The 14,529-nt window shown below is 50.8% G+C and overlaps 1 protein-coding gene across 3 annotated transcripts in view; it reads left to right on the forward strand.

Moving 5' to 3' along the window:
* The first annotated feature begins 1,268 nt into the window (after window positions 1-1,268).
* The window catches only part of ZNF536 (zinc finger protein 536), a 421,493-nt gene continuing 408,232 nt past the window's right edge, over window positions 1,269-14,529 (forward strand). For 2 of the 3 annotated variants that reach the window (XM_027619609.2, XM_027619611.2), the window contains exon 1: window positions 1,773-2,058. The gene's annotated coding sequence lies outside the window, so the exon portion shown is untranslated. Of the gene's footprint in view, window positions 1,303-1,772; window positions 2,059-14,529 lie in introns of those variants that run through there. The other variant, XM_027619610.2, reaches the window with a different exon arrangement.

Raw genomic sequence — 14,529 nt, forward strand, 5'->3', positions numbered from 1 at the left:
TCTGTACCTGAGCCTCCAGTCCCGCCGCTGCCTGGCTCCTGCCCTGGCATGAAGTTTTCCCACACCCAACCCCACTCTTGCCACTGAGTGCCTCCTTCCACAGGGTGCGGTGGGGGCTGGGGAGGCTGTGTCCTGCTTTTTCTTTATCTTTGCTTTTTATGTATTGTGGTGCCCTGGTTTAAAACCCACCAGTCATCTTAGGGGAACTCAGATCAGGCAGGCTAGAACAAGTCTTACCTGAATCAATGTTTTAAGTGTCCCTGTGGCTTGGCGTTTTGAATAATCAATCTGTCTCCAACGCTTCTTAATAATCATGCACAACACAGGCCTTTCTCTCTCCCTCTCTCTCCCTCTCTTTCCCTCTCTCTCTCTCTCCCACTCCCTCCTCCCTCCCTCCAACCTCCCTCCCTCTCTCCTCCATTATTTGTCAACTCTTTTGGATCCTGTCTTTCTGCTGTTAACATGCCCCAATGTCACATGCGAGTCTTTTCTTTAAAACAAGCTCCTCATTGGTGTATCTGGATACTTCTTTTATTATTATTACTGAATCTTTTTTCCCCATAATGACACCAGGATCATTATATAATCCCATAACAAAGAGGCTTTTGAGGCACCAGCTTTTGTCAACTCTAGGACAGAGAATCCATAATTGCATTATTCAGCTTTTTCCCCCTTATTTCCCCCTCTTCCTTGCTTCACAGAAACCCAACCTCCCGCATCACTCACATCTCTACCTTGTTACCTTGCCTTACATTATTTACCAAAGCGTTTGCCTTGAGGACCAGCATTTGCAAAGTTGCCTTAAAAAAGTTATTTTGTTTGATAATTAAGTCCTGGAGCCCACCGCGTGATGATTATTCTGGACCCATAAGGCAGAGAACCTGCGTGACGTTTTTCTCGAAGTTTAATTACCGTATGCTAATTTCCTTGCCTACTACGTGATTAATTAAAATCATATTTTCATAATCATTTGGCACTAGTATTGTTTTAGAATTATCATGATCTCCTAAATAATGTCTGTAAATAAAGTCGCCTCTAATGGCAGGCGCGGGAGGCGAGGCTGAGGACCTCTTCGTGTTTGTATCGCGGCGATTGGCAACATAACTGCCTTATTTACATTAAATACGCCACAAGGTTACAGCGCGGATCAACGTCATTTGATCGCTGATGACTCCCTTAAACGCCCGGGCTGTGACTGATTCTCCGCGTCCCGCTGTCCACCGAGATTCACCCGGGAGTTTTTTTTTTTTTTTTTTTTTTTTCCCCAGAAAAGAAACAGACTTTAAATAGTTTCAGGAGCAGGTAAGAATTAAGCTTTTTCCTCTCCCCCTTTCCGTCTCTCTCTCCTCTCCCTCTGTGGCAATCTCTCTCTCCCTCTCGGCTGGATAAAAAATTCTTTAGTCTAAGGCAGGAATGCAAAGTAGTGACAAGCGAAGGGGCTGATATATGTCTCAGTAACGAGTCTGACAATCAGAATGTAGCTCTTGGAGAATAGATAGATTTTAATAAGTGTGTTTACATGAGCTCAAGGTCAGAAGCAAGCTGCGCTGTGTTAAATGGTTTCTTAGTTGCTAGACAGAGAGAAAAAATGGACGATCACACACCATTCTTTGTAGATTATTATATCAAGGGTTCAGTCTCTGGCTCATCAAAGCTAAATGCCGCAAGACCTATCTAGTTGCTGTGAATTATGCCAGGGCGACAATGGAGAGCGTTTTTAATGGTACAATGCATTTCACCTACCAGATAGGGGGAGGCCGAGCCGGGGATGGGGATGTCTGCTGGGGCTGGGTGATGAGTATCAATGAACGGGGCGATTCTGAAAAGAGGCAGATGAAAATCGAGCCCGCCCTGCCCCGGCTGGGCTGGGAACAGTTCACAGGGCTCTGCCGAGTGGGCGAGCGAGGCGCGCGAGCAGGGCGCCCGTCCCCCCTCAGCCCCGGAAAATGATCAAGTCAATCATGTGGACATGTTTCATTATTCATTGAACACAATCTTTTACAACGCTCCGTTTACGTGCCCGAGTTTGCTCCCGACGCCCGCGTTTCAATGTTTAAGGTAAGGAAAACAAAGGTGGGGGGGATCTCGGGGCGCGGCGCGGTGGGGGTGGGGGCGGGGGGGGCGCGGCGGGTGGGGGGGGTCCGGCGTCCGGGAGGTGGCAAAGTGAGTTTGGACTCTTGGTGTGGCCCCCCCGTCCCCTCCCCCTCCCCATCTCGGCGAGGCCTGCCGCCGGGCTCCTTCTCGCCCCATCGCGATTAAAAAATACGGTCTAATTAAATATCCGTGGCTGTGACGTTGGCGAGAGAAGCTGTCAGCGGGGGGAAAAAAGAGGAAGAAAACGAGAAAGCGGCGGCGGCCGGGCATCGAATGGCGCTAGAGAACTTCGGCGGCGAGCGGGACCCGCGCCTGGGCCGCCGCCTCCCCCGCCCGCGGTCCCGGGACCGTTACTTTGAAAAGGAGTCGCCGGGCCGAGACCCGGGGGCGCGAGCCGGACCCCGCGCCCAGCTCCGGGCCCAGCCCGCGCCCCCCACCCGCGCGCGGCCCGCGCGCCGCTCTCAGGCCCCGGGAAACTTTCAAAAGGGTCTGGGGGGTGGGGGGAGTCGTCTGGAGACTGGGAGGCTGGGGCCGCGGAAACTTCTGCTCAAGTGACTTTCCCCATTTTCTCCTCTGCCTGAGACTCGGGCGCCCCTCGCTCCCTTTCTCCTCTCGCGGATCGCTGCGGGATTCTGGCCCCGCCGCCGGGGGGAGAGAGGCTAATTTGTAATCTTTTTTTTTTTTTTTTTTTTTTAAATCAAAGTTAGCCGATGCTTACAGTGTGTCCAACTTGCGGGCGCCAAGGGCCTTTGAGACCTGCCATTTTGTGTTTTCATTGGCCTCCTGTGGCCCGGGAGCCGGGCGAGGCCGAGGCCGGGGGCTCCGCAGGGCCGGGGTGCCAGGGTCCGAACCCGCGACCCCAGGAAAGGCCGTGACGCCTGCAAATGCAGGCGGCGTCCGCATCATCTGCCCCCGCCCAGCCCAGGCCCTGGGGCCAAGCCGGGGGCCAAAGATACAAATAAAGAAAGAAATAAGTAACAGGTTTATGGAGGGAACTGAGCCGGCCAGCCCTGGACTGGAGAAACGAGGCCAATCGGAGTGAGGGGGTGCGGGCGTGGGGGCTCTGGAAGGCGGAGGAAATGGAGGGTTGGGGGCGTCTGGGAAGAGTGCAGTTTGGGGGAACAGATCCACTAGCCCAGATGTATGACTGGGGGGAGAATGATCTTTGCTGATAAACCTTTCTGTTTGCTTCAAGACATTATTTTTTGAAGATCAAGGATTGAGGAAAACAGTCGTAGGCGGGACCGGGATGTATTTTAGGCAAAAAAAAAAAAAAGGGGGGGGGAGCTTTTCTTTGATGATGAGTAGGAAAGTGTCCAGATCTCGACGCGCCCATCTGTTGCAGTTTTGCAAATAATTTAAAATATAGATATCTCTATATAGATGGATGTACGTGAAGCGGAAGGTGGAAACGCAGGCGCCAAGTTAGAAAAAAAGAAAAGGGGATGAGGGGCAGAGAGAGATCTGTCCCCACCCCCTCTCCTCTTAACTCTTCCGAGGAAACTCCAGCAGGGCTTTCTTTGGGGACAGGTGGAAAGTTGTCCCCCCCTTCACTTCTGTATTGTGAGCGTTCCTACTGTCCGCCTCTTGGCGAACGTGGACACAGCCCCCCCGATCATTTGGGGGTTGGGTAGGGACGGCGGGGCAGTGGCTAGGGGCAGGGGGCTGAGGAGGGGCAGGGCGGGGTCCCAGCCCCGCGCGCCGGTCGCAGCCGCGGCTGGGTTTTGTTTGCCGGATATTGTTATGTCTAACGAGTGCCTCACAGGAGACGTGATTTGTCAGCCGCCTTCGTTTTCACTTTAGCAGAAAATACGGCGGCTGCGCGGCGTCCTGGCCTGCGGGTCCGGGCGCCGGGTGCGTGCGGGGGCGCGGGTGGGGGCGCCGGTGCGCGCGCGGGTGGGAGCGGGCGGCCGGCCGGGCACCGGCCAGGGGCAGTGGGCCGGGCGGGGTGAGTGCGCGCGCGGTGCCGGCCTCCCGCTCCTCCTGCGCCTTCCCCCGGCAGCCGCCGCCGCCGCCGTGCAGTTTAGCAGAAATCCGACAGGGGCCGCGTTTGCTGAGCGCATCCGGCCGCCGGGCAACCCGAGCGGGCCGCGGGGCCCGGCTGGCCGGTGTAGACGCGGGGAGGGGGTCGGGGCGGGGTGTGTGTCTGGGGGGAACGGGCAGGCGGGGAGGGGAGCTTGGCCTGAGTGCTCGCCACCGCCCCCCCCCCCCCGTCTCCGGCGTCCCGGGTGTCTCGGGCGAGTCGGGCAGCCCTTGGAGCCCTGGCCTTGGCGCCCCCGCCCCCAGCCAGGGCTTAGGTGAACTTGGGGTGGGGTGAGCGTGCGTGCGTGTGTGGGTATGGGGGGGCAGACTGGGAACGCACTGTTTTCTTTCTCAGTTTGATATTAGCAACTGGGTTTTTACTTTAAGACTGGCTTTGCTCACTGCTGGGGTTGGGAGGGGGCGATCTTTTCCCATCACTCACATCTTTGTTCATTGTTCAGTGAGTGGAAGGCAGGCGACTTAAGAGACGAAAGAGAGGAAAAAAGAGGGGGGAGAGAAAGAGGAAAAAAGAGGGGGAGTAAGAAGAGGGAAGGACGAGAGGCGTGGGGGAAAGCGCCCCCGCCCTCGCCCGGGTCGGGCTGGACGGTGAAACAGTAAACCCGCGCACGGAGGGTCGCCGGGAAAGTGGACATTACCGCTTTAATTAACTTCGAGATGCTCCGGCGGCGGGACCTGGCGTAGCCGTGACGCGCCCGCATAAATCTGCCCGGCCCGGGGCTGCTCCGAGAACTCGTACAGTAGCCGCGTCAGATCCAGCGCGCGCCTCCCAGTCCGGAGCCCATTTGCATAATTGGATCTTTTTTTTTTTTTTTGCCTCCTTCTTCCTCCCTGAAACTTGTTTGAAAACCCAAGTGAACACCGCGACGACCTGCACGCTCCAAAGCGAGTGCCAAGTAAGTGCCCTGCCGTGGCCTCGGCGCGCCGCGAGGTTAGCGCGCAAAGCCGGCCAGCGAGGTGCCCGGAGCCGCGCGCTTGCCGGCGGGCCTCGGCTGCGGGCTGCTGGCTGGCGGGAGGACTGTGGCCGCGGGCTTCGGGGCTCCCGGCTGGCAGCTCGCAGAACTTTTTCTTCTCTGTCTCCCGACTTCTCGGGCCAGGTGAGGTGTTTGGACCACGCGTGTACCTGTAACGAGACTCGGGAGGCGACCTTTGGGGCGCGGTGGAGTTGGGCATCTCGGGTCCCGGGCGAATAGTCGGTCCCCGCCGCCGTGGAGGGCAGAGCTGCGAGCGAGCGAGCGAGAGCGAGCGGGGCCGGCGGCTTGTCGCGCCGCGCCGCGGATGCAGCTCGTCGCCAAATGCCTCCCCCATTATTCTAAGGTTTGTGTCTCCGGCTGTGTGTGTGTGTGTGTGTGTGTGTGTGTGTGTGTGTGTGTGTGTGTGTGATCGGCTGTGCTTTAAAAAGAAAAGCAGCCAAAACAAGAGCAGGAAGGGCTTCTCCCTTAGCTTGCCCCCCCATTTCCCCAGCATCATTTATTTCTGTTGCTCAAAGGAGTGAGTGCAGAGCTTAAAGGCTAGACAGGGTCACCAAGAGATTGACAGTTCTGTTGGAAATGCCATAAATGCTATAGCCAAAATGTAGCTGCATTTATAAAATACCAACCCTTGCTTGTCGAGGAAAGTGCTTTTATAGTATTTTAAATTTTATAAAAATATATAATATAGTATTAGTATTATTTACAGTGTTCCGAACCTGGGGGAAAGTCGAATAGCTTGGGAGAAAACTGTAACCCTAGTTCCTGTTTGCCAAGAAACTTGTTGGAGGCTGGGCCCACCACCCTGCCTGGAAGGGGTAGGGACTCAGCTTCCGGCCTGGGGAGTCACAGGGGGGCGCCCCTGGCAGCCCTCTGGCCTCTGCTTCTGGAGAGCCTAGGGCTTCTGGCTGAAGGCTGCTTTAGTTATGATGTCATTCTGATAGCAGAGTGCAAATGTCTCCTGATTCCACCATTAACCGCCTGGCTGATTTGCTTGGTAATGATAGCACTGACGTCCAGCGCCTTGACAAATGCAGGCCTGCAGAGCCCTAGGAATTAACTTTTCCCCCCACTGAGGAGGGAGTGAGCTGCCAGAAGTCTCACCACTGGGCCCCTGCCTTTGAACTTGGTCCTGTTCTCAGTCCAGACACTGACATGGATGACGGGCTCCTGGACCGAGAGACCCCTGTTGTCCTATAGTTTGGAAAACTTTTAGAAGGCTTTCATTTCTGGAACACCTCTAATCTGGGAAAATTTGAATTCACTTGTGACCGGGCAGAGATATCAGATCTGATGGATGGCCAGGACCCCAGGTATCTCTGGGGCCACTGCCTGGAAGAGGGGATTGTGACATCTGCTTCCTACCTTCTAGTCCCTTAACCATGACTTTATGTTAATATCACTGCAAATAAACCGGATTTAGTGTAGATTTTTAAATAGTGTACAATGATTTAAGATTTCTTTTGATTTACTGTTCAAATGAAATTTGCATAAATGTGATGAAAATGAACTTAACATCTGGGCATATGAAAAAAGGTTAGTACCTCATATGTCATCTGCAGAGAAAGTCTCTAAAATGCTTTCACCCTAAACTGGGTTCGGGGAGACAGTTCCTGGAGACATAAATGCTAATTATGGAAAACCTGGAGAAAGCGCTTTTGATAAATTTGCATTCTCTTGGACCACTGCTCTGCAAACCCATCTTGTTCTGTGCCTGGAGTGCTTAACTTCTGAGCAGGCTGGAGATCCTCGCAACTCAGCAAGTTAACTGCTGGCTGGGGCTATCTTCACGGAAGACTTAGGGCAGGCAGGGAGCGACAGTCGCGCTGCTGTGGTCTGAGCCGGAGGCCAGTAACCCCTATAATGGGAGAGCACAGGGAGGTGGCCGGGATATGCAGCCCTACTAAGCACAGTTACCCTTTGGGTCCTGAAGGCAGTGCTGAGATGTCCAATCACTGCCTACTGAGCCCCAGAAAGCTGAGCGATTAGACTGTCTCCTCTGCCTTAGGTAACCAAAGAAATCACCATCAGCGCAGACCTATAAAATCCACAAGCCCATTCAAATGAACTCTGAACTCCATCTTACTTTTTGAGCAAGACAAGCTTATCTCTGGCATAAGGAAATCAGAGTTAAACAGCCTTCCCCAGACGTGGTTGCCTTTTGCTCAAAAGGTGGCTATGAATGGCACAGGTGTTTATAAAGTGCCTTGAATGGAGGGAAAGAAAGCAGTGATGCTCATGAGAATATAGATGAACTTATTTTTTTTTTTTAGAAGAGGATCATAAAAGAAGAAAGCAAATAGATTTATTTTTCCAGTTTGAATGAGGACAATTATAGCTTTTTAACATCTTTGGATTTAGGGTTTTTAATAAGTCTTTTAAGTAAGCTGAAATATCAGCTTGTATTTTGTTCTCAGCATTATTTAAAGGGAGACTTGACTGCAAGTTTAACAAGAGAAGTGAGCTTGGTCCAGGTCAACTTTTGTCCATGCTAAGGACAGAAGTCCCAGAACATCTCCTCCAGAACCTAGAGCAGGTGAGTGCTCAGCCCTGCTTTATGCTGTCTCCAGGGAGGCCTTAGATTTGGGCTGAAAGGACACTTGTGGTCAGGTGGCCTTCTCAGGCTGTGAAGGCCGAATTTTGAGGTCTAAAAGCAAGGCGCAAGTTCACTGGCTTTGGGGACACTCCCGTCTGCTAGTAAGGACTCATAAGCAGGGACTTTCTCTGTGAAACCACACCTGCCCTGCACACTGGCATGATCCCTCCAGGACGTGCCATGGCATGACTTCGGGGGGACAGAGAAAGAAGCAGTCCCAGGGCAAGGTGGGGGTGGAAGGCTCTGCCTGGCTGGTGGGGCTCACTGTGTCTTTTACCTGGTTGAGTGGTGCCTGGTTGGGAGTTGTTGGGAGAGAAGTCTTTTGTCAAGGAGATTCAGGTCTAGACTGCCTGGGCCACCTTTGGTAGCACTGAGTGCCCTTAGAGGGGTAAGCAACTGAGCTACGCTAGGTGGTCATATGTGCAGTCAGACTGAGGTCTTAGTTGTGGTGATGCTGGTGTGTGTACATGTGTGTGCACGCCTGTGTGTACTTGTGCATGTGCTTCCATGTGTGTATGTGTGTGTGTATGTGTATGCGCTGGGCAGGGTGTTGCCTGCCTTGAATCACCTCCACCAGGATGGTTTCCTTCTTCCTTCAGGGCAGATTAGTGAGTTTGTGAGTGTATGTGTGCAGCGTAGGGGAACATAGGTCCTCAGGGTATGGACCCTGGGGAATGCAGGCCACTTTCTCTAGATTCTTCACCCTACCCATTTTTTTTTTTTTCCCCATATGAGGGCAGACGTGGATGGAAGCCACCTCAGGAAGGTGAGCTACTCAGCAAGCCTCCCAGCTTGGGTCTCTGTAGTGCCTGGGGGTAGCAGGGGGGCCTTCCTGGGCCTTCCTGCCCAGTTTATGCCATCCACAGGCTTCTGTTGACTTTTTGCTCTGGGGCTTCATTGTGTGGAGATAGGGCTGGTCTTAGCTGGCTCTGTTGGCTGCTTGGGGATCCCTCCCCACCCAACTTTCACTTTTCAAAATCATTGTAGATCTTTGGTCTTTCTCTTATACTGGAGTTTTGCAACGGCAAAGATACTGAATACTTGGCTTTTCAATAGCTTCTGAGCCAGGTCAGGTTTATCTGCCTGAAGAGACAAGATTCAGGGTGAGGCCTTTGGTGGAATTTGCTAGACTGACCTGAGCGTTGTTTTTCTAGACCAGAGCTTCCCCTCAGTGGGTGTGGGCCTTACCCACTGTGGGAGTCTGTCCTGCGCATCGTAGGACACTTATCAGCACCTCTGACCTCTACCTAGATGCCAGTAGCACCTCCCAGTTGTGACCATAAAACATGTCACCAGACATTTCCATGTGTACCCTGGTGGGGGCGGGGAGGGAATCAGGCTCCTTTCCCAGGCCTTCCACATGCCAGGGCTTGTCCTGGCCATGTCCAGGAGCACAGGGAGGTTTCACACTCAGAGAGAACACAGGCTGGTGGGAGATAGATACGTCCCAATGCCCTGCAGCAGCAGAACATTGGGCCCTGCACCAAACAGGGGGCCCACCTATGAGCCCTGAGAAGAGGGAGGACTTTCACAATGGAAGAATCACGGGTGGAGGGTATCTGGAGCGAAGGTGTGGGGCTCAACTGCGTTTTTACATCAGCTAGACCCTGAAAAAGGCCCTGTGAGTGAGAACTACAGTCTGGGCCCCCTGCCTGCCATAGGCAAACCCAGAAGTGGAAAGTAACAGTTCTTGGTCTCAGAGTTGAGGTTGAGCATCCTGCTGGCAGGATGAGGGTCGTGGGATTTTGTTTGTTTGTTTGTTTGTTTTGTTTTTGTTTTTGAGCACTTACTATGTGGTAGGCACGGGTTTTAAATACTTTCCTCATTTAATCCTTACACCCTCTCTCTGAGAGCAGGTACTGTGTTTGTCCCAAGTTTCAGGAAGGGAACCTCAGGCAGTGAGAGTAGTGGGCTGGGCAGTGGCTCTAGGGATAGGGCCTACCCAGTCTGCCTCCAGAATGGGCACAATTCACCCTCCGCTGCGGGCGAGCATCTCCCCTTCCTGGAGGCACACTCACGGCAAGACCCCTGGGGTTTCATCACAGACCCAAGAAGCCTGTCCACAGCCTTCTGACACTAGGCTAGGAGACTTCATGGGCAGGTAGAGAAGGTTCTGGTCGGCCAAAGCAACTTGTTCTTTCTTTGAGGGGCAGGGGCCTCTAGATGGGTAGTGGCAGGAACGTCCTGAAGACGTTTCGAGGGCATTAAGAGGTGCAGGAAGGAAAACCAGTTTGTAGGGTTTTTTTTTGCCCCTCTTCTACCTACCTATTCTTACTCTGTAGCTTTACAATGAGAAAATTAAGTGCCATTTTGACACGGGAGAAATGATCACCGTAGGCTTGAGCTGACATTAACCTGCAAGTTTTCTATCAATGCATTATAGCTTTGATTACCTGAGCCGTGTTTAGCTGGGTCTTTCATTACTGAGGTGGGCTTGGCTCTTGCTTCTTCCTCTCCCTGCTGATTCTTCAGCCTGGATACTGGTCTGCCAGCTCCCCATTGCTTCACTCCACCTTTTCCATCCATCGGGGACCATCAGCCTCCTTCATGGTTTTTTAGCTTTTTGTTGTTGTGTTACTGAATTACACATGCACACGGACTCTTAACGCAGGATGAAGTAGCTCTATTTAGGTTGTAAAAGCCAACCCATAGAGTCCCTCAAATCGAGATTAATCACAGAAATGCCCATTCAGCCTTAATTATAATGATGTTCTTCCTTGCACATCTGAGGTTCTCACGTAATTCCCATAGATTTGGATGGGATTTTTGGCTCATGGAACGGCTAGATTGTCGGGCCCTCAGGGGTTTTCTGTAATTCAGTAAACAGTTATGCCTGTAGTTTCTGGGCACCTGAGGAGGGAGGGTCTGGGACATCTCCGTGTAGGTGGGCAGAGGTGGCCAGAGCATTAGCACCTGCCGGGGCTGCTGGTGGTCAGGCCTTGCCTCCCGCCAGGCCCTGTGTTCTGCACCTTGGGTGCTTTATCGTCTTGAGTTCTTTTAACAACCCAGTGAAAGGCATCCCTCAGCACTTTGACCCGTGGGCGGACTGGGGAGTGTGACACTTGTTGCAGCTCCCAGGCTCCAGCAAGGCCAAGAGAGGCTTTGAAGCCAGCAGGATTAACCTCGGAGATGGTGCTGTGCACCTTGCCTGGGCTTCTGCCTCCACAACGCTCCTCGTGGACAGTGACAGAATCATCCTTTCCAGGCCTATTCAACTAGCCTTTCTTGTGGAAGTTAAAAATGTACCCTGGGACCTGCGACTTGGAGAACATATGCATTTTTGTAAATTTGTTTTCAAGAGGAAGAAAATATTTGGAAACTGTACCAGCTAAACTATCAGCTTTAGAGAAGCAAACAGATCCCAGAATGTGTTCATATTGTGTACAAAATTTAATCTCTTTGAATAGCTTGATTATTTAACTTTACCTTTCAAAATATCTAAAAACATTTCTTCCTTCCTGGATAGAGAAAAAAATGGCACAGACATTTTTTTTTGTTGTTGTTCTTTAAAAAAATCGAATTCTCTTTTAAAATCTATTAAAGTCAAGTCAGGCAAAGCCTTCCAAATTATTACAGAAAGGCTGTCATTTCTGTGAAGCCTATTGAAAGGGGTGGGACATCTTATTGAAATTACAGCTAAAGTGCTTTAATTATTTTGCTTCCTCGGCCAGGGCTCCCAGTTTGGGGGTTGTAATCTGTGGATGCCAAGTGGCTATTTCATCAGCCTTGAATCCGTACTGAGTGGAGAGCATCTCACTGATGAAACATGGCTGGATGTGCTAATTACCCTCGGTGCTGGATTCTCGCAGTAGCTGAGAAACTTTATGCACCAACGTGTTATGCACCCCCCCCTCCCGCCCCAAAGAGGGTCAGCTCTGGTGGGCGGCAACCCAGCTCTGATAGATTGCCCGAGAGGAGTTCAAAAGGTGGAAACGTGTAGTGTGGGAACGTGGGGAGGGAGCAAAGCAGCCACATGCCGACTCGAAAGGGTTTAATCTGCACAGCCGAAACCTCCTCTGATGGTGGAGGGCCGCCTCAGGGCCGGTCAGCGAAGCCACTCCTCTCGCTGAGCCCTGCCCGCCACTCCGGACTTGGACTTGGAGCTCGGAGTCCTCGGAAGCCAGCCGCAGGCGGGCCCAGAGCTCTCACGGACTTCAGATGCTCCATTTCTTAAGCAAAACGCCAGACACTCTGCAATTCTTTTCTGAGATCATTGACTTGACAACTTAATATCTGTTTTCTGCGTGTTTTTTGTTTTGTTTTGTTTCAGTGCCCCCCCCCCCCCCCCGTTTCTTTTCAGCTGTGTCACCCTTTGCACACACATTCTGGAAGTATGTCGGGAGAGCCTTTGTTAAAGTTTGCTGGTGGGGGGTGCACGGGAATTTAGTTCCATTTAAAATTCTCATCTAACATATTTTGGAGGCAGAAGAAACACAGACAAGATGATGCAAGCATTCGCATCATCTGCAAATGTGTTGATTAAGGCTGTAAGGTAGCCATGTCCCCTTTAGCAACTGCTGCCACCCCAAGGAAGACGCAGTGGTTTTCTAAGTGCGTGACAAATGAGGGACTCATCCAGGGTCTGGTCATCTGACAGGCATTTCCCATGACAATGCTTCTGTGACGTAGGAGGTGGTGATCCGGCCTGTCTTTGGCGGGGAGAATGTGTATGCTGTGCCTGTTGGTGTGTTTACTCTTTAGTGATGGCTGTCTGGTGAGGGCAAGTAATATATTCCAGATATTCGAGTATGTACCATTTTTTCCAAGCCTTCCCAGAAGAACTGGCTGCATTTTGACACAGTGCCCTTTTCTCAACGATACCAGCCACTTGAACCTCACGTTTTCCCCTCACATCTCAAAAGGTTGACAGGAGCTAGACCCGTGTGTGTGTGTGTGTGTGTGTGTGTGTGTGTGTGTGTGTGTGTGTGTGTGTGTGTGTGTGTGTGTGATGTTCTTTTCTTTCTTTCTTTTTTTTTTCTCAGGCACTGCTTGCTCTGCCTGCATTAGGAGCCTGGCTGCTCAGGTGAAAAATACCAGGTCCATGTGCGGACCTTGGGGATGACAGGGTGTTTGCTGTTAAGAAAACTTTTTCTCCCTTTGCATGATAATATTGCTGAGATAGAAATGTAATTCTTGTGTGTGATCTCCAAATACCACCTTCAATAAAATAATTTGTTCATTGATCTAAAGAATGAGTGGTTTCCAGCTGCTTCATTCCTCAGGACAGACTTTCGAGTTGGAATCTGCCTCTGTGACTCACTTCTGGTGGAGGTTGGCCTCCTGTGGAGGTCATTGTGAAGGGGCCAGGTGGCCTGGGGAAGCTGGGGTGTAGACTGCTTATTTCTCTAGGAATCACAGGGCTGAGCAGAATCCAGAGCAAAATTCTAATATGGTAATTTGTGCTTGCCCATCATCTTCATCTTGAAGGCAGGCAAATCGAATCATTGCTGGACTGGGGAGCCAAGGGCACCCTCCTTTTATTAATCTCGATCATCAGCCAGCTGTTAACCCTTAGATTAACTCGAGGAAACTGCGTTTTTCCACTTGCTCTATCATTGCTTCTGAAGGAGGAGAATCTAAAGAGGAAATTCTTTGTGTGTGTTTTATTTGCTAATTAAATGTTTTTGCAAGAGTTACCTAGTACATGCATTGCTAGATATATCAATACCTATAGGTTAGTTTTTTTTGCATAATTTAATTTTTAGAGATGCTCCCATTCTCATTCCATGATTAAGATGTTTATTTCATTGGGCTGGAAACATCAAGTCTGTAAATGAGGAAGAGCTGGAAGCATTTTATTTGTTTTGTTTTTAAGCAGTGTGACAGTGATAAAGAGCTCAGAACCAGTCAAATGGGGTCAGGTTCGACACCCACTCCTCTGCTTAGGAGCTCACTGTGAGCAGGACATTTCTATCCTTAAACCTCAGTTTTCTCATCAGTAGAATTGGAATAATTCTTCCTCCCTAATTGAGTCATCAGGATTAAAAGAGGAAATGATTAATTAATGAGTCCAGAGACCAGCTATTCAACAAATGGCCAGCTACTATTAGTGCTTGTTTTATACATTTTGTTAACTGTTTTAGAAACGGAAACCCCACCAGAAACTGTGGGCATCAGTCATTTGCATAGCTTAGCGAAGTGTCTTTCCTCCTTTGTTTCTCTGGCTGGCCTTTGGAATTATTTACCCATGGATCAATAAGTATCAGCTGATTGATTTCCTATATGTTTCAGAAGCTGCATTTTAAAGGGTCAGCTGAGTTCATGGAGGGGTACGGGGCGGGGGTTGGGTTTAAGTCTTCACTAAACAAACATTCTCACTCCAATCCATGAAGTGTTAGCACCATGTTTCCAGGCTACATATACACGCTCACACTCACACGCGCACATGCACTTAGGCATGCACGCAATTGCGGGTGCGCACACACATCCCTACTGGTTGCTGGGATCTTGGTGGGAATGTGATGGGTGTTGCTCTTCGTCCTTTCCCTAGACCAAAACCAAAGACCCCAAGGAGGCCTTGTCATTCATTCATTCATTCATTCGTTCATTCATTCTTTTAAAAAGTATGTATTAAATGCATTCTGTGTCTTAGGCAAGATGGGTGCTGTGAACAAGAGCAGAATCACTTTGGAGCTGTTGTATCAAGATAAAAGTGAAAGTGAAGGCAGTGATGATGATTTCTTAGGTTCCAGGTTCCAGATTAAACACAAACACAGACACACACACACACACACACACGTATATATGTGGGAGTGTGTGTGTGTGTGTGTGTGTGTGTGTGTGTCAGAGACTCACTAATTTGCATCCAGGCATACAATCACATGCTGA

Source organism: Zalophus californianus, chromosome 17 (genome assembly GCF_009762305.2).
Source record: "Zalophus californianus isolate mZalCal1 chromosome 17, mZalCal1.pri.v2, whole genome shotgun sequence".
In the NCBI taxonomy this organism is placed as follows: Eukaryota; Metazoa; Chordata; class Mammalia; order Carnivora; family Otariidae; genus Zalophus; species Zalophus californianus.